The sequence below is a fragment of the Phoca vitulina genome, unplaced genomic scaffold (genome assembly GCF_004348235.1).
Source record: "Phoca vitulina isolate PV1807 unplaced genomic scaffold, GSC_HSeal_1.0 scaffold56, whole genome shotgun sequence".
Lineage (NCBI taxonomy): Eukaryota > Metazoa > Chordata > Mammalia > Carnivora > Phocidae > Phoca > Phoca vitulina.
In genome coordinates this window covers 10,735,749-10,754,476 of record NW_022589759.1, presented here as the reverse complement: position 1 = coordinate 10,754,476, position 18,728 = coordinate 10,735,749, and the positions used below count along the sequence as shown (strand labels likewise).

The following is an 18,728-nucleotide window of genomic DNA, read 5'->3' as shown; positions in this document are numbered from 1 at the left end:
GTTAATGTAGTGTCTGTCACCACTGGGTTTCTCCTTGGTGAAGTTCCTTTTAGCCTAGGCTGCTCTCCTGTTTCTCCTTAAATTTTCACCCACTGATTTTAGCCTCCCTTAGGGGATCCTGCCTACTACTGTTATTACTGAGGTGTATTCCTTACGATGATCTTGTATTTCCTCATTCCTTCCACATTTATTATTTTGAATTTTTGGATAAAGAAGAACTGCCGGGGTGCCTGGGTGGCTCAGTCAGTTGAGCTTCTGCCTTTAGCTCAGGTCAATGATCCCAGCTTCCTGGGATCGAGCCCCACATCAGGCTCCCTGCTCAGCGGAGAGTCTGCTTCTTCCTCTGCCCCTCCCCCTACTCGTGCTGGCTTGCTCTCTCTCAAATAAATAAAATCTTGGGAAAAAAAAAAAAAGAACTGCCTTTCTCCACCATTTAATTATTTAGTTATTTATTTATGTGAGTATGGACACATGGATATGTGTTCTACTGGATGAGTTTCAATCCATCACTTTGTTTACTCTGTTGCTCAGATTGTTCCAGATTCCGCCTCCTTGGTGATCGCCCCCAGGTGAGCCTCACGCTTGGGCACTGAGTATCATACGATCAAATCAGCTGGGTTTTTGTTAAAGAAATGCAAGTATTGATACTGATATTTAACGAATCACAAATACTTAACCCTCTGTACATTTCTGGGAGAAAAATACCCAGAGGAGAGAGTAACTATCCTAGCTTCCCGCGTGCTGCATCCTTCTGTGCATACCTCAGCAGTTCTAGGCACAGCCCAGTTCAGTTAGAGTCTGACTCCCCTGCCCCTCTCGTCTCTTTGAAGGACTTGTCCTTCAGCTTGGCTGTCCGTATTGCTATTGTCAGAGATAAAGCCAGACGCTAGTTAAAGTGGAAAGGATGGATTTTACTCAGTAACAACCCCTGCGGCAGGGGAACCGAACCCAACTCGTTGACGCCAGGGCGTTCGTTGTCAAGGGGGGGTGAGGGAGCGGGGGGGTGGGGGGCTCCGTAGTCAGGGGCGGGAAAAACCACCCCGGTGGGTCAGCTGTGTCTGCTTGCGGGCAGTGACCCGAGCTCACACGCTACCCGCCACCCTCAGGGGTGGGCTGGAACCGACAGGAAATCGTTTGGGCAGCCTTGAGGTTTCTCAGGTGGGCACGTGAAGGGGGCCTCGGGCCATCTTAGGGATGTTAGAAACCCTGTCAGTGTTAGCTCAGCTCTTCATGGGACAAGGCGGAGGCCTCATCGAGAAGAGGGAGCCTGGCTAGAATATGGTCAAGGAGAGAATGTTGGTTACTTTGTCCTTCTCACTGGGGTGCTTTTGTTGGTGCGCATCATTTTGCTCTGACACAAAAATACCATTGTGATGGGGCACCTGGGTGGCTCAGTTGGTTAAGTGACTGCCTTCAGCTCAGGTCGTGATCCCAGGGTCCTGGGATCGAGCCCCCACATCAGGCTCGCCCTGCTCTTCAGGGAGCCTGCTTCTCCCTCTGCCTTTCCTGCCACTCCCCCTGCTTGTTCTCTCTCTCTCTCTGTCAAATAAATAAATAAAATCTTAAAAAAAAAAAAAAATACCATTGTGATTTTCTTCTGCAGACGCTAGGTCTCTGAATCTGCTTTTTTTTTTTTTTTTTAAGATTTTATTTATTTGAGAGAGAGAGAGAACATGAGAGGGGGGAGGGCCAGAGGGAGAAGCAGACTCCCTGCTGAGCGGGGAGCCCGATGCGGGACTCGATCCTGGGACTCCAGGATCAGGACCTGAGCCGAAGGCAGTCGCTTAACCAACTGAGCCACCCAGGCGCCCTCTGAATCTGCTTTTAAGAACACTTTTTTCTTTTTTTTGCACAAAGCTTTTCCCCTCCTCTGCCCACAGTCTGGCTCTGACCTGTGAGCGCGTGTCCACCACGAAGAGAGGCCCCGTCACGCCTCCTGCCTTCTCCCCCCGCAGCAGCAGCCCCCCCCACGGATGCCAGGCATTTCCATGGCGGCTCAGGGGGTACAGTGTGTCCTGTGAACCTGAATTTTTAAGGGACCCAAAATGTTCCTCTGGATATTTTTTAAACACATTTATAGGAGGCGCCAAATACATATGTTCTCTTCCATAATAGAATATATATACTTGTGTTGTATATATAAACAGATCCATCTCTATGTATGTATACGTATATATCTGTGTTCATGTCTACAATTGTTTACATGTAGATAGATGCCTGTGTGCTGTATGTACTCTGAGCGTGTGTGTATGCTTTTTTTTTTTTTTTACAGTCAGTTGTCTGAATTATAAAAGACATTTTTAAAATCTACTTTGTAGGAAATCCACAGAGGCAGCTAGATTATTTTCCGAGTGAGATGGTTAAAGAGTACATTGTAAAAATCTGGGTACATTTGCAGACTCACTCTGCCTGCCACGTCTTTAAAGGGTCTTTCTCTCCCAAAGTAGCTTCATGTAGGTACAGCACATACTCCAAAGCCCTCTCCCCAAGCCTCCTGGAAGATACATCTTACACCAACACTGTAGCCACTCTGCCTTTTGCTGGTGTAAATGCACTCAGGTGCCTGGCCTTCTCAGGGGAGTCGGTGTGCATGTGAGCTCGCTGCTAAGTGCTATGCAAGTGTTCCTACCGATAGAGTAGCAGTTAGTTAGGAGCCAGAGGCAAAGGCGGGGACAAAGAGATGACGCGTTAGAAGCCCGAGGGCACAACATCCTGACTTTTCAGCTCTTAACCTCCTGGCCTCATGGCTTCCAACACCCCGGGGCTGATGGACCAAGAGCTACAAGTGCAGAACATGCGCTCTCCTCTTCCTTCTCTGCCCCTGAGTACCTCTAGCTTCACTAGAATATCTTTACAGTGTGGTTTTGCACGCCCCCAACGCCCCCCCACCAAATGGCCATGACAGTTCCGGCAAGAACCTTGTAGGGGCAAACACTCCCCTTCCTAACTTGTGGGAGGAGTCCCCCAAATGATTGGAAGCAGCCTCAAATAGAGACCACCCCATCCATGACCCCAGACCCCACTCACATAAAAGGAAAAGACCCCTGTAGCCCCAGGGCAGGTGCCATCTCTGGGTCCGCCCACTCTCCCTTCTTGAGAGTGTACTGTCCTTAATAAACTGCTCCGCTGTCTTTATTGTAGGGCGGATCCTCACGTAAATCTTTCGTGGGGAATCCCAGGAACGGAGACCTCCACATAACGCACACTCTCCCACCAGTAACAATCCCTATTGCGCATTTCATCTCAATCCAAACGATTGACTCATGGGTAATATATGGGTAATATATGGGTAATAATAATTTCCACGGATTATTTAATGAAAATAGGAGAACATTAGTTGTATTAGAACAATCAAAGCATAAATTCTAAGAATCTTCTCCAAAGCAACTTCTTGGCAAGACAGGGTAGGGACACGGGCAGAGGCTAGAGGTGTCTTTGACTTTGATCCCCATTATCTATGTATTCGATGCAGTCGTTCTCAAAATTTAGTGGAAAGAAGTCATCTCAGCTGTGCATGCCTAGACCCCAAGTCAGGTGTTTCCAGTTCAGTGTGAACACAGGAATTTCCATTTTTAATCAACATCTCCCGGCTGGTAGAAGGTTGAAGCAGAATGGCGGCTTGGGAGCCATCCCTGGGGTCTGCGCCTGGCCTGGAGGGGCGAGGCGGGGAGCTGCCGGAAGTGGATCTGGGCTTGCTTCTAAGCACCAGCCACCGGTGGAGGGAGCAGACTTGGTGAAGGACGGTTTCCAGGAGGTAGAGCCACAGAATCAAGCGGGAAGCGTGGTGAGTTGTCTTGGCTTTTCATTCTCAGTAACACAGAAACACCCAACCTCTGCATTTGACCTCCTCTGGTTCAGTGCTGCATTTATTGACAGGTAAGTCATCTCTGCATTGATTTCAGGGAAAGGAATAAACTGTAAATGGGCTTTTTCAAAATGCGTACCCCCCCGTACCAGTCACACTTCACCTAAGAAAAAGTGAAGAAGATATGAATTTCTAATTTTTTTTATTTAATCAATGGCAATTTTCAACCTAATTTTCTGAGTATAAGCGAGTTGTTCATTCCTGGCTTGTGATGTGGATGGAAATGATGGGTTCACATGATTTGCATATGATTTAAATAACTGTTTTGCACACCATTTTTTTTTCACTCTCCTGTTCCTATTTATTTTCAAACTTGCATAAAAGAGATAGTGTAGCATTCAGCTTTCACTTCAAGCATAGTGTAACTCCTTTGGTTTATGAGCTAATGCCTAGCATGCTGAATAGGCTGATGTTCAATCCAGGTGAGTATCTTCTGAGCTGTAAACTGTATCAGGATTCCCTAGTCCCTGGAAATTAAATACAAGTAGCAATAATGTGAATATAAACAAAGATTTTCACCTGGGGATATGGATGTGCTCTCAAAGCGGTATAGTAGCAAAATATTTTCTTGTAATTAAGAGGTTAAAGTCCAACTTGTGACTATGTTTTCCCGCATTATTTGGAAAATTGGAATTTTCGGTAATTTAAGAATTTACAAGGCTTCCGACTTTTAATTCAGTGGTAAACCTATATACTTGTTAGGCTGCAGATATAGGATTCCTCCCCTGCCCCCCCCAAAACCTCCCCCAAATTCACAATTTAAAATGCTGTTGCAAAGAACTATTTGAAGATGTAACATAAATACACATTGAGGCTAGTGATAACTTAGTTCAAAAAATTGGATGCCGATTTGAAAAGGAGAGAAGCAATAGTGAATATACTGGAATTTCAGAGTGGTTTGATCATTAGAATCACGTGGGAATCTTTGGTTGTAATTATTATTTTTATCACTCGTAATCCTAAAAGCGAAGCATCTTGAAGGCAGAAGATAATTAGATTTGAGACCAAATGGTTTTTAATTGCTCTAGGTCTATCACGATGAAACTATCCAATAAGCGTGTCTTAAATGTGAAACTGGAGATTGAGAGAGGTGAGCAGAGATGTAGGAAGGCAGATGATTTGCATAAGCATTATGGTGAAAGCCTTAGGAGATCACCAAAATAAAACAGAAATAGAACAGCTGGGAAATCGTTTTTGTTTGTTTGTTTGCTTTGCCCATTGTGATTTTTTTCCCTCAGATCACTGTTTTTGAAGTAGGATAGAAAAAAGAACACAAAAACTTTATATGAAATGCAAACAGGAAGTATCCGGAGAAATCTGAAGGGCAAGTTATGTAGAACCCTGATTGTCTATTTTAACCTGCACAGAAATCACCAGGGATCTTGTTAAAGCCTTTTCTGATTCAGAGGGTCTGGAGTTTACCCTGAGAGTCTGCATTTCTTTTTTTATTTATTTATTTATTTATTTATTTATTTGAGACAGAGCACATGAGAGGGGAGAGGGTCAGAGGGAGAAGCAGGCTCCTTGTTGAGCAGGGAGCCCGATGTGGGACTCGATCCAGGGACTCCAGGATCATGACCTGAGCCGAAGGCAGTCGCTTAACCAACTGAGCCACCCAGGCGCCCCCTGAGAGTCTGCATTTCTAACGAGCTTCCAGGGATGCCAACGTTGCTGAGCCATGGACCACATTTTGAATAGTGAGGTGTTAAACAGTGTGTGCATGCCCACGAGTGGCTATATTTTGCACAACCAGTTAGGGAGGGAACACAAATATCAGAGAATTATGTTAACCCTCCTCAGATACAGACAGTTTTATTGAAACCAGCCCTTTGTAAGACTCCACATCCTTTCTCCCTGAAGGAGAGCAGAGTGCCCGTGAACAGCCCCGTGTTGAAATCTTGCAGTCCTGAGATCCAGCTGGTGCCGCCCAGTGGTGAAGCAGGTGTGGGAGGTAGAGCTGATCAGGTAGAATCTGGAGGAAAAGAAGATTAAGTGTGTTGAAATATGTGAAGGACTAAAAATCTGTGGGATATTTAGATCTTGGAAATTTCCAGGTGGAATGAATTTGGGGGTGGGCGCCTATCCTTTCACCTGATGCGACATTTCTGTGCCATAACCGTATTTATTTGCTAAGACCTAGATTGTCTCTCCTTTGGGGACAGAATGCAGTGAGTTTCCTCAGCAAATAGCATGTTATGGTATAAGCAGTGTAAAAGTCTTTTCAGTGTAAAAGGCATTTTCGGACACTCGAACGCTTACTTTTTAAAAACTGTTTACATTTTTCTTCCCAAACTACACCCAAGTCTCCATTCTAGAGCCCCACCCACCTCAACTGTGGTCACAAGGTCGTGTGGATCATTCCTGGACATTTTTACAAAGGTTCCTTCTCTTTTGTGAAAAATGGGAAACCTAAAAATTCATAGGTAAAAATCTAGATTTTAAAGAAGCATTTTTCTAGAGTGAAACCGCTAACACAGTGTCTCAACATGAAGTGACTTTTGTCCCTGTGGTCTAAACTGTGGCAGAAATCCTTGCCGTTTGTATAGTTTTCCATCTGGGTGTGACTGGTGTAAGAGTCCTCGAATGGATTTTTTTCTGTGACCTTCCAAAGGTTGGCCGAATAGAAGATTCAGGTAAAGCTGGCTTAGCATATCTAAAAGAATTAAGACTTTACAAGCTAACAGGTCATGAGCTAAGACCTAGTATTGATGTTGGTGATAGATGATGGGTAATATGTGGCTATATTTGCTGATAAGCCTACGCAGTGCATGTATATTCATCAAGTCTGATAAAGTAGCGACCCTGCATTACTGCCAGTGAGTGTTGTCCTTTCTCGTATCTGCTCATCCCTGTCTAAGTCCCATTCTGGTCTTTAACTCCTGGCCACACAGTCTTGGATGCCTTCTGAATTTTCTCCAGGCTTGACCATCACTCTATGTGGTATTTTATCCCTTTGTTTTAAAAGTTCTCTGACTCCCATAGGGATACTTCTTTACCAATTATATATTCTTGTGCCTCAGTTTTCCACATAAACTGTGCTATCCTGGGGTTCTGGATTTGCGCTGTGTTCTGTATGTGTTTTCAGGATCTTTTTTGGCCATCTGCCACTAACACTGTGTCTTGAATCCTTTTATTGTCTATGACAGTGACAAATTGGGGTGGGGGGAGTTTAAAAAAATTCCAAAGCTTGGGCTGCACATCAAATCAGAATCCTTGGGGTGGGACGTATGCATTAGTATTTTTTTTTTTTTAATTTAAACCCACTGTGAGATTCCAGCATACAACCAAGTATGAGAGCCCATGTTCGAAGGGGCTCTTCCCCATTATGGGCACAAGGCATCAGTGTGCTTACCAGCCACATGCGTTGTCCCCTCTGGAAGCCTGTGGACTAGGCTGTCCACGCTGGCTTGCTTATATGGCAGTCACCCTGAGCACCGAGCCTGCAGGCCAGTTTGACTCCACGGTGGCCATTACCATTTCCGACAGCTCTTGACCTCTACTGATAGATCTGCCTTGTCTCCTTTACTTCTTCCAAGTCATTGCCCTCACCCCAGAGAGAAGCTCCAGGTTTTTCAGTTGAAATGCTTATGCTTAGGGGACATTTGGGAAGCTGTTCTTCTAAGGTAATGAAAGAAAATGAAAACCTATCTGACGTCTCTGGTCTTCCATTTTCCTTCCAAACTTTTCTCTTTTGCCAAACACAGTCTGCCAAACTTCTAGCCATATTTTGCACCCAAAGGTAGCGGGAACATCCCAGAGAAAAAACAAACTGTAATTCATTCTCTGCCCACTAGAGTCCATGAAAATAGGATCATTTTGTGAGGCTTGTATTTAAATTTACTCTTGTTTCCTATTTGGGTTTGTAAGAGAGGGAAAATAACCAGTTCAGTTTTTCCATATATGCACCTTAGTTCAAATCCTTTTTTGGGGGCACCTTGGTGGCTCAGTCGTTAAGCGTCTGCCTTCGGCTCGGGTCATGATCCCAGGGTCCTGGGATCGAGCCCCGCATTGGGCTCCCTGCTCAGCGGGGAGCCTGCTTCTCCCTCTCCCACTCTCCCTGCTTGTGTTCCCTCTCTCGCTGTGTCTCTCTGTCAAATAAATAAAATAAAATCTTAAAAAAAAAATCCTTTCTTTGGAAGTTTCGTGACCCCTTCTCCATGCTCATTGGAAACACATCAACGGCACTGAAGTGGGACTGTCTGACTCTTTTGCACATTAATGTCCCGTGTCTGACTTGTCTTTATATCTTCAGTGGTTAGCGTCCTAGGAAAATCTCAAAGACTTCTCTTAAGTATTTCTACTAACCCTAAGTTTGATTAGAGATTTGACTCTTCATTCCAATTTATTGCAATCATTGCTTAGTGAATATCATGGGCTGGACACCTGGCGGGTTAGCCAGTTAGAGACCTTTGCGTCCCTGGCTGTTTTGCTATGCACAGTCTATCAGGTATCTGGCAACAACAGAATATGTGCTAGATGCTTAATAAACGTGTTTGGCCAAAGGCCAGTAAGAGCACAAAAGGTCCAAGTGCTACCATGATTCCACCTGTGGCTGTAATTTCCACTAGATCCTGAAGGGCAGATGGGATCCTGACAGAACGTGACGGAAAGGATGCGAGAGACTCGCCGGTGAATGGGGAGGTGCTGGGGGCCAGGGCGGGGGGTTGATTCAATTCCCCTTTTGTCAAGTGCAGATGTGCAGAAATTGGAGAAATGAAAAGGGAGATGAAAATTGTACAATTTCCATCAGTTCTTCAGCAGGCATCTCTCTAAAGGTTGGTTCTGTAGCTGCTGGCTGGTGGCCAAGTTGCTAAGTCCTCTTAAATTGACAGAGAAGCCAGATAAATCGCCACTCTTGGCAACACTTCCCTGACAGATGGTCTGGCATTGATGGTGTGATCCAAGATGACAACAGTAGAGCTAAAAAGCTGTGTAGCTTAGCCTCTCCTAGTGACTGCATGCACCGTGTAACTAGGATTCCGGTGTGTTCTCAGTCGCCATGCTGGAGGCAGGGGACATGGAGCCACACATAATAACCAAGAAACTGCATCCACATCTAAGAGGGCGGATGTTTCTGCTGGAAGGGGGGCTGCATAAAAAGCTGCCCTTCAGGCTGAAAGGGCAAAAATCTGAGAAAGGAAGCGTCGTCATTGGGTTTCTCAAAAATGCACGCCAGCAATACACTTGTGACCTGAAATGAAATGGAAAATAAATGAGCTTCTACGACCTTTCATTCAGGAGCTTTTCAAGTGTCTTGGTCAGCAGGTTGGATTTTAGTTCCCAGAAAAATTTCCAACAATTTGTAAGTGTCCTTGATGGCTGTAATTATCTATCCCGCTATTTCTGACGCTCGCCATGCTGGGTACGAGGATGAAGGATTGATGCGGTGTGCTCAGGGCAGGGTGATCCAGAGCAAGTAGGAGGTGGTAGAAGACAGAGCACCATCACTTAAACTGGGTCCTTGGGCATGTCACCACCTCTCCGTTGTCATTGCTGTTTCTCTTAAAAGTATCTCTTTGGCCAATCTAACTTTTATTTTGAAGAAATTGCTGTGATTTACCAAAAGCCACTTACTTCTATTTCCTATAGAATGACTTAGCAACTTAAGACAGAGACGATCTTAAGAGAACATCGGCTAGAATTACCTGGATATTGATAGGATGTAAGTAAATGCCTGTATTAATGAAGATATTAAGGAAGGTTTCTGGAGACAGTGGGATTGATGCCTAAATTAAGATCTTGAGGAGAAAAGAAGGGGACTTAAACAGAGATACTGAGGAAAAAGGGTGATTGGTGCTTCCCAGTTTTTGAGAGGCATGAAGCCGTCTATTACCACAGTGGCTAATCTTGGCAGTCAGAGCTGCAATTTGTAGCTGCAGAATAATTAAAATCTTGTAGCTCTTGTTTGAAAGGAGGTCGTGCTCCATGGTGGAATCCCATGACTTTATATCAGTTTTGGCTGGAAGTAGATTGTACCTGTTTTTCCCCCAGGTCTAATTATTTGTTTCTAAAAGCAAGATAGTGCTTTAAATGGATACTTTTTGTCTCCCTGTTGTCTACTAATGAGAAGTTACACGAAAGAAATTTCTGTGCATTCTTAGGATAGATTTATATGATTTATATGTATTTGTAAGAAGAAAGTCCATCCTAGGTTCTCAAGTTAAATATTGTGGAGTCATTTAGGAAGGGACCTTATCTAAAAGAGACCACGGATCCTCCAGTAAGGCCCTCCAAAGTGTGTTTGCTCCTGAGGATGACACAACCCAGGTTATTGGGGGAGGAGTACTTCATTCAGTGACTGAGCCAGAAGGCATTGCTATCTGAACTCTTGCAGTCCTATCTGAGAAAGCGGTGCTGTGGTGAATACATACAGCAAAGAGTCCCTGCCTTCTCAGCTTTTCTACTTTGAGGTCACTTGCGAGCCTGCAGTCAAGATGCTGACCAGAGGCAGGGTCTCACCTGAAGGCTCAAGTGGGGAAGGCTGTGCTTCCAAGCTCACTTGCACACCTCTTGTCAGGATTCCTCTCCTCAAAGGTGGTTGGGCCAAGGGCCTCACTGTCTCATGCACTGTTGGCTGCAGACCCCTCTCCATCACTTGCCACGTGGCTTTTCTTTCATTATGCATCAGGGCTTACAAGAGGCAGAGTTTGCTAGCAAAACCCAAGTCACAGTCTTCTGTACCTAGTGGGATTCCCAGAGGTTTTGACTACTGGAAGGACGGGATCATTTGGGACCATCTTAGAGGCTCCTACCATAGTGTGTGTGTGTGTGTATGTGTGTGTGTGTGTGTCTGTCTGTCTGTCTGCATCCATCCTATTGCATGCACCCAGTATTTCCAGGAGGAGAAAAAGTAGTTGCTTGAGTGACAGAAGTGTGAGAAGTGGATGTATGTTTATTCATTCCTTCTGTTCCCTTGGGACATGGAAAGTTGGAGTTTGAGATGCCAGTTGGACCTTTAACTAGAAATACCAGAGAGTGCATTTAAGGATCTATGACTATGGAGTTCAGAGAGAATCCAGAACTGGATATAAGATTTGTTGTCTGAATTAGGAGAGGATACTTGAGGCCATGGTCCTGGATGAGGTCACGCAGGGAGTAGGATCAATAGGAAAGAGAAGAGGTCGGAGGTTTGAATCTGGTGTGTTTACTTTTGTTCCTTTTAAGGAACTATGTTGCTAAGCCAGAAAACTGCCTAGTAAGAGTTCCATGTAAATGTTTAAAAACATAAAAAGAGAAAAATGATTTTTTAAAAAGTCTAAAATTGCATTTAGGACAGTTGTACTGTGATGAATTAGAGTTTGGTTGACCACCCGCAGCTTCACAAATTATCCAGACTAACAATTTGGGGTGAGAAGTCAAGATTCAAGAGTTCAAAAAACAGGGAAGGCAGAGAAATGCAAGGAATTAGAGTCAAAAGAGCTGATACACCTGATTTAATTCTCAACCTTGAAAAACCCACAGAGCCCTATTTATCTGCAGCCCATGGCTATGTCTCCCATCCAGTATAACCCTATCAGATCTTAAGTTTATTCAGCTTCTGCTTCTTCCAACTTGCTCCCATGACAGGTTATGTTCCAGTTTTTTCTCTGGGATACAGTTCTTTTTATTCCCACAAATGCATAGTCCTCAGCGGTACCTGACCAAGAACATGCAGTTAGAACACTAGTATTGACTGTCTGAGTAAGAAACTACCACCTCCCTGAACTTCATCTATTCCACTGCCAATCTGAGGACTTAAAGTCAGTTACCTTCACAATTACTCGAACCTTTACGATTTCATGATTTGAAATAGAGGAAGGGTTGTTAGTGCCAGTGCTAAACTAAGGCACATACATTAAAGGTGATGGGTTATGGTAAGCACCAGATAGAAAGTTCTAAAGCTGTTGAAGCTCTTTGGAATTCAGCCTGCGTCCCCCCTCTCCCCTACAAGCCACCTCTGCATTTAGGCCAGGAAATCCTTCCCACTAAAATGAGTCACCGCCTTGCACCCACCCATACGTGTATCCAAACAGAGCACACCCATGTTCGTACATCCTCCACCTTCCCCGCTGTGTCCTCCCATGTCCCCAAATCCTTATGCTCATCACAGTCCCCCTCACATGTCCCCAGTCCACACACACACACACGTCTTTCTCACACGTGCCCCTCCTGAATCCCCAGATCTCCACCCACATTCCTCACATGTCCCCCGTAGGATGCCCTCCCCACGTGCCTCTCTCGCATTCGTTTGTCCCCTGCGCGTGCCTCCCTTACGCTCCCAGAAACACATCCGCTCACACAGATGTTCAGTAATAGACCAACATCCTCACTCAGGTGAACTCCAGCCTGCACATCTGGACTCTGCGTGGGCGCTCACGTGCGCACACACACACGAACACACATCTGTACTTGTGTACCGCACACACATGCACACACGTGCTCTGGATGACTTCATATGCTGCTTATGAAAGTTTAACTCAAAGCTGTATATTGCATGAAATTAAAGGCATTATGAATAATGATGAGCTTGCAGAACAGCTAAGGCCTTTGCTCTGCTTTTACTCACTTTAGACGTTAGGCTGAAGGGGATGTGCTGCATAGCCCACATATTCCATCAAACTGAGCTCCTCCAGTATGCATTTAAATCAGCTTTTCAGTTTCACCAAAAAAAAAAAAAAAAAAAAAAAAAGAGCTGTGAAACTACGTTGTCAGCGATGGTTTTTATAGGAGCTCCTGTTCACACGGAAGTTAAAGTGAATGCTCCCTGCGTTGACATACAGAGCTAATTTGATGGATGTATGTTCAAATGAAATAACGTCTCAATGATTCAAAGGCTGGGTAACACTGATACTAGCTGATTGGATGGTTATTTTTTTTATATAAATTATTTTTATCACATAAGTACTTAGGGAAAATGAGGAAATAAAGACTATAAAGACTGTTGATTTTAAGAGACAAATAACATTGTCCCTTTGACTCGAATTTATTAAAACTTACATAGTACGAGATACACCTATAATTCTGTGGTTACGCCATTGTTAATATGGAAGGGTATATTGACTTTGTGGTCAAAGCAGGGTATTTATGAAAGCGTTCCATGAATGGTACTTTTCCCATTCTCTCACCACTGTGTTGACTACAATTTGCATCACACGGAAGTCCTTTTATCATACGCATTCTTCCTAAGGACTTGACCACTGGACGAGTGAAGTTTTTTTGAACACGGACACACGAACATAGCTGAAATGGAAGGTCTTTTGTTCTTTCAAAATTCTGGTGGAATATTAGAAATCAGGTCTACATGGAAAGACCCTTCATTTCGGGAGACAGTTTATCGAGCTCTTGCAGTATATGTATGGATATGATGAAGACCAGCTGGATTGGAGCTGACTTCATGGAAATCAAGTAGCCTTTCCTTTAGTTCTAATTGTTGACAACTAACTACAGCAGTATTACTAGTACTTGTGATTTACACCCTTAGAAATCCGATATAGTGATGTCACATTAGAGTTGTCACTGACCTCTCAAAATAGTTTATATTCATGTCTAGAAATTACAGTAGTTAGTAGTCTGCCATGAAGGCTTGTGATTTAATGCATAATATAATATTTTGATATCTCTCTATCAATATTCTGGGACGGAGTCCGCAAACTTCCTTAGACTGCCAGAGTTCAAACTCACTGTGGTTACAAACCCACACTTTGGATGAACTTGCTGGGAGGCTTTGTCATTAAGTTGTTTCCAATAACAAAAAGCTTGGTTAAAATGTAGAAATTAAATTTGTCCAAACAATGTGGGAGGGTTATAAAGATGGAAAAATCTCCCTGCAGAGAACAGAAAATGGACGGGGATGGAAATATCCTGCACATATAAACCACCAATAAAGATTTATACCAATTAAATATAAGTAAGGCTTAAAAGCATACCTCTGAGAGAAGACCTAGATATTTCCATTAACTAAATTGTCCCAAATTAGTCCTTAAATCATGATTATATACGGGTGGCAAAAGTCAGACCAAGAACTGTCTGAAAATCAGTTGGGGGGGGGGAAGGGCTAAATATGAGGGTGGAAATTTAATACCATGTATCACACGCATCACCTGTCTTAGCCTAACTGACATGTAGTCACTACGTAGAAAACCTAGGTGTCATCTTTGGGGACGTATTATTTAACTCTCATAGTTTTTCTGTTGATATTAACTGGGATATAAAAAGGGAATTAACTGACCCCAGAAAACATGTCCCATGACGAGGTTACTCTTCCTAAGCACAGCCAAGATTCCTGCTTTAGAACATTTATAGGGGAGATGATGTGTGTGCATGTGTGGGTAGTCCTCCTATAAAACTGAAGCATACAACATTTGGTATTCAAAAATGAATTTTAAGTGTTACACTTGTATTCACAATAAATATCTTCCATTAATGCGGGATCCACATCTGGGTATGGTTTGTTGTAGATTTGTACATTCAACCATTAATAAAACCCACTTTGTTGAGAAAATTTTAAAGTAGTAGTATAAGAAAGAAACTTTGCATCGTCTATTATGTATCTGCTTTTAGAAAGCAACTGTCTTTATGCACTTAATACATTTGGGAAGCAATTTCTCTATTAATAGTATTATGACACTTTATTGTAAATTTAATTATATAAATTGTGTTGCATGCTAATTGCTTCTGGATTAAAAATGAGAATTAAATACTTGAGTTACATAACTTGTGAAGATAATGTTTTTCCTGGTGTTATCATTTCTGCCAGTTACTTCTCTATAGCTCAAGTTTTTATTCTTGATTTAAAAAATTGTCTATAAATAACGTCACTCATTGATGCCTTTGACTATCCCTGACTATCCCTAGAACACTTAGTGATAGCTAGTTATTTAGATTATCAAAAATCAGTGCATTAGATTTATCCAGCTATGTCAACCCTCAAGTAACTTGAAGCTGTGTAATCATGTGTCATCTGGACTCTGACCAGTTAACTAGCTGGGCTGTGATTGGTCACATGGATGCAATGTGAGAGAGAATTGGACTATGTACATAGTGTGATAGGGATCAAGGGATCAAGATCTACAAGAGGCAGAAGCTCTATTTGTAAGTTTTGCTTTAAAAAAATGTAGACCAAAACATGTCAAACCTTTTCAGAAAGTCTTCCCTAATAAAATAACTCCTACTTCTCTCTACCCCTTTATATCTGTGCTCTTTTGTATTCCACCTAAAACCACAAGCCTTCTTAATTCTTGGATTCCCTTCTTCCACTTCAACTGAATTGTAAGGTCCCATGGGCATGACTAGTGTCTCTGTGATGCATCTATTTTTCTCACGGACAAAGCGGAGGTCCTACATGGTTTGCTGGGATCTGTTAATGATGGTGGAGAGGGGTGCGGCATGAGTGGATTGGAATGAGTGGAAACTGTGGACTCTTTGGGATCGAGACCTTCACCTACCTTCTCAAACTCCCACAGATGCTTGCTTCTTTCTGTCTTGGGTGTCATTTCACCTATGCCAGACTTTTGAAATTGGGGAAAAGTATCACTCCTTAGGGTATGAGATTTGGGTTTCTGTGTGTCTGTCAGGGGGTCAGAAGGACATTTACTCTCAAAAACGGAAAACCTAATAGGAAATGGGAGACCGGAAGGAACCAAGTAGATACATTTCCCATCCATTCTCTTCCCCAAGATGAGATTCGTCCTTGTAACTCTTTCGGAGAATTCCCGAGTGCTGAACGAACATCCTGTGATTTGTGGCGTCGTCCATGGATCAGTGTGAGGCAGTCACCATCCTGTTGCAGAACGTGTCTCTTGGTCTCTCCCCCCACCCCCACTTCCTCTTTTCTATAATGTTTTAGCAGTCTGAATCCTTTCCTCAGGCTCTGTGTTCCTGGGTTATGACAATTTATATTACAAGTATTTTTAAGATAGAAATCTGTAAGATGGGTTTCAGGGGATTGCTCTCCTGAATGAAAGTAATAGTGATCCTATTGCTGGTCATCAAGTAGGGTGGTAGTTATCCCTAGCATGCAGGGTTGGGTTTACTTAGAAAGAGATACTAGCTTATGCACCTGCCCTAAGAAATTCTTGCTATGCATCAAAATAATGGAGTAGAATGGCTTCTGACAGAATTACAGAAAGACGTGACAGTCTCCGGGCAGCCAGCTGCCGATTTAAGACAAACTGTGGAAGCCAGAGGGCCTCAAATAGAGCTTTGAAGGCTGCCCTCCTGTAGCCTCAAAGAACCACATGCTGAAAATGAGGCTTAGGCTCAGGTTTTAAGAGCTCAGATCTGCAAACAAAACTAAAGGTACAATCCCAGTAGATTTTCTGTGTCAAAATCAGGGCTCTGATAGGAAAAAAAAAATTGTCCCTCTGACTTGTCTGGGGATATGTGGGTGGATAAATACAAGACCTTTTTATCTTCAAAGTTCCCTGAGTCCCTCCTTTCCAAAGGAGATTAGCTTCCCCTGGTCTGGAGACCGAGTGAAGGCCTTACTGAAAGCAGGTGCCTTGCGAGATTGAACTGTTTCTGCCCCTGCTATCCCTGACGGCCTCCAAGTCAATAACCAGGGTCAGTTCTGAATGATGACGTGTAAGCCCTGTACCCAGGGAGGGAAGAAAACAGCACAGCAAGGCTGATTCAGGACATTGCTAATCAGTCAGCCAGAAGGGGGGGCAGGGTGGACAGGAATGAACTTTTAAAGGTTTTAGACTGTGTGTGTCTGTGTATGCACATGCACACAATATGAAACTGAATATGACAATTCATTGATGGGAACACGTTTTCCCATAATTCAGGAGTTACATTTTAGTAAAAACACTTGGGGCTGATCCGAATGTTTTTCTTTGACGGCACCATGGAGCCTAGATCAAACAATAGTCTTCCAAATAAGTGAAGTGCAAACACCTCTACACAGTGAAGAAGAAATTGGTGGGCATGACTTATGACTTCGAATGACTTATGACATTCAGTGTTGAGTTTCTACAACCTGATACAATTGACCTGCTTACTCTGAGAAATTCTTTTTTTGAATTATGTGAGAAAAGGAAATGACACAGAGGGTCAATTAATTTCTTACAAAATGCAAATAGTCATGGTATAGTAGACACATCAAATACTTTCAATGATTTCTCACTTTTAAAGATTTATTTGAGGGGCGCCTGGGTAGCTCAGTCGTTAAGCGTCTGCCTTCGGCTCAGGTCATGATCCCAGGGTCCTGGGCTCGAGGCCCGCATCAGGCTCCCTGCTCGGCGGGAAGCCTGCTTCTCCCTCTCCCACTCCCCGTGCTTGTGTTCCCTCTCTCGCTGTGTCTCTCTCTGTCAAATAAATAAAATCTTTAAAAAAAAAAAAAAAAGATTTATTTGAGAGAGTGCTTGAGTGTGGGGGGGAGGGTTAGAGAGAGAGAGAGAGAAAGAGAGAATCTCCAGCAGATTCCTGCTGAGCGAGCGTCCCATGATCTGAGCCGAAATAAAGAGTTAGACGTTTAAGCAGCTGAGCCACCCAGGTGCCCCAATTTCTCATTTTTAAAGATACATCTTGCACATGAAGAGTTGCTACTCCATTCTGAATTCCACAGTGACATCATCTGGAGATGTGCTATGGAATACAGAAGATTGAGATTATGGGACGCCTGGGTGGCTCAGTTGGCTAAGTGTCTGCCCTAGGCTCAGGTCATGATCCCAGGATCCTGGGATCAAGTCCCGCATTGGGCCCCTTGCTCAGCCGGGAGCCTGCTTCTCCCTCTGCCTCTCTCATGTGCTCTCTCTCTCTCTCTCTCTCTGACAAATAAATAAATAAAATCTTAAAAAAAAAGATTGAGATTAACAAGATTTATAAATCTGTCAAGTAGCAGTTATTGGCAAATGGATTGAAGATTAAAAAGGTTATAAGCTTAAAACATAAGTAATTAGTTTTCTTGAAGTGAGTTCATGACTGAGAGTCATTATATTTGAATTCCAGTACTCTGTCCTTAAACGAGGTGAGTCAAGGGGCACCTGGATAGGGCATGCAGCTCTTGATCTCGCTCTGGGTTGTGAGTTCAAGCCCCACGTTGGGTGTAGAGCTTAAAAAAATAAAATATTAAAAAAAAATTAGGTGAGTTGAAGCAAATTGCTTCATTCAACTTATCTGTAAAATGAATTAGGTTTAAAGTATTTCAACACTTTTTGGATAGGTCTTACACAGCATTACATTTATGAGCTATGATTCATGTTGAGGTTATTTGTGTGAGTTGAAAATGTTGCTGATAGTCACCAGTAAATCAGGTTTTAAGGAGCACGGCACAGAACCCAGTGGCTTCTGAGATCCCTGAGGAGAGTGCTAAGATTGTGTGGTTCTCTAAGTAAATTTACAAAATCAACCTCTGAAATATTAGATCTATGGACTGAGTGACCGAGTGCTTTTACGAACTAATCTGAGTTATTCCTCAAGGACAACTTGTTACCTTCTGCGCTATCATTAATTGACTAAAGATGGATGCTATCAAAATCTACTACTTCCACTAAAGTGGAAAAGACCACATATTAAATAACCTTTCAATAAGATAATTGGCATTAAATTTAAACAACTGCCACACAAATTATGTAATACACTGGGGTACAAGTGCTCTTTAATAGTTTTAGATAGCCCAGTATGTATTGGCCAAGTATGTACACATACTTTATGGCTACAGATCAGAATAGTGAAGAATATTGCTGTCCTCCACTGAAATGAAACAAAGTTAGGGTTGTTTCTAAGAATAGGAATACAGTTATTACACATCTCTGCATGAAGTGATCACTTAGTTCCTGAAACTTGCATCTATATTTATAAATACAATCATAATAATTATACCAGTGTTGACAGAATTTGTCAAGAGAAATATTTTCTTGAGCTGCTTTCATTAATGCAATTT

At 43.0% G+C, this 18,728-nt stretch overlaps 1 protein-coding gene across 1 annotated transcript in view; it reads left to right on the top strand.

Annotated features, from left to right (window-relative positions):
- The window catches only part of CNTNAP4 (contactin associated protein family member 4), a 370,539-nt gene that overhangs the window by 269,701 nt on the left and 82,110 nt on the right, over nucleotides 1–18,728 (top strand). The gene's annotated exons all lie outside the window — the stretch shown is intronic.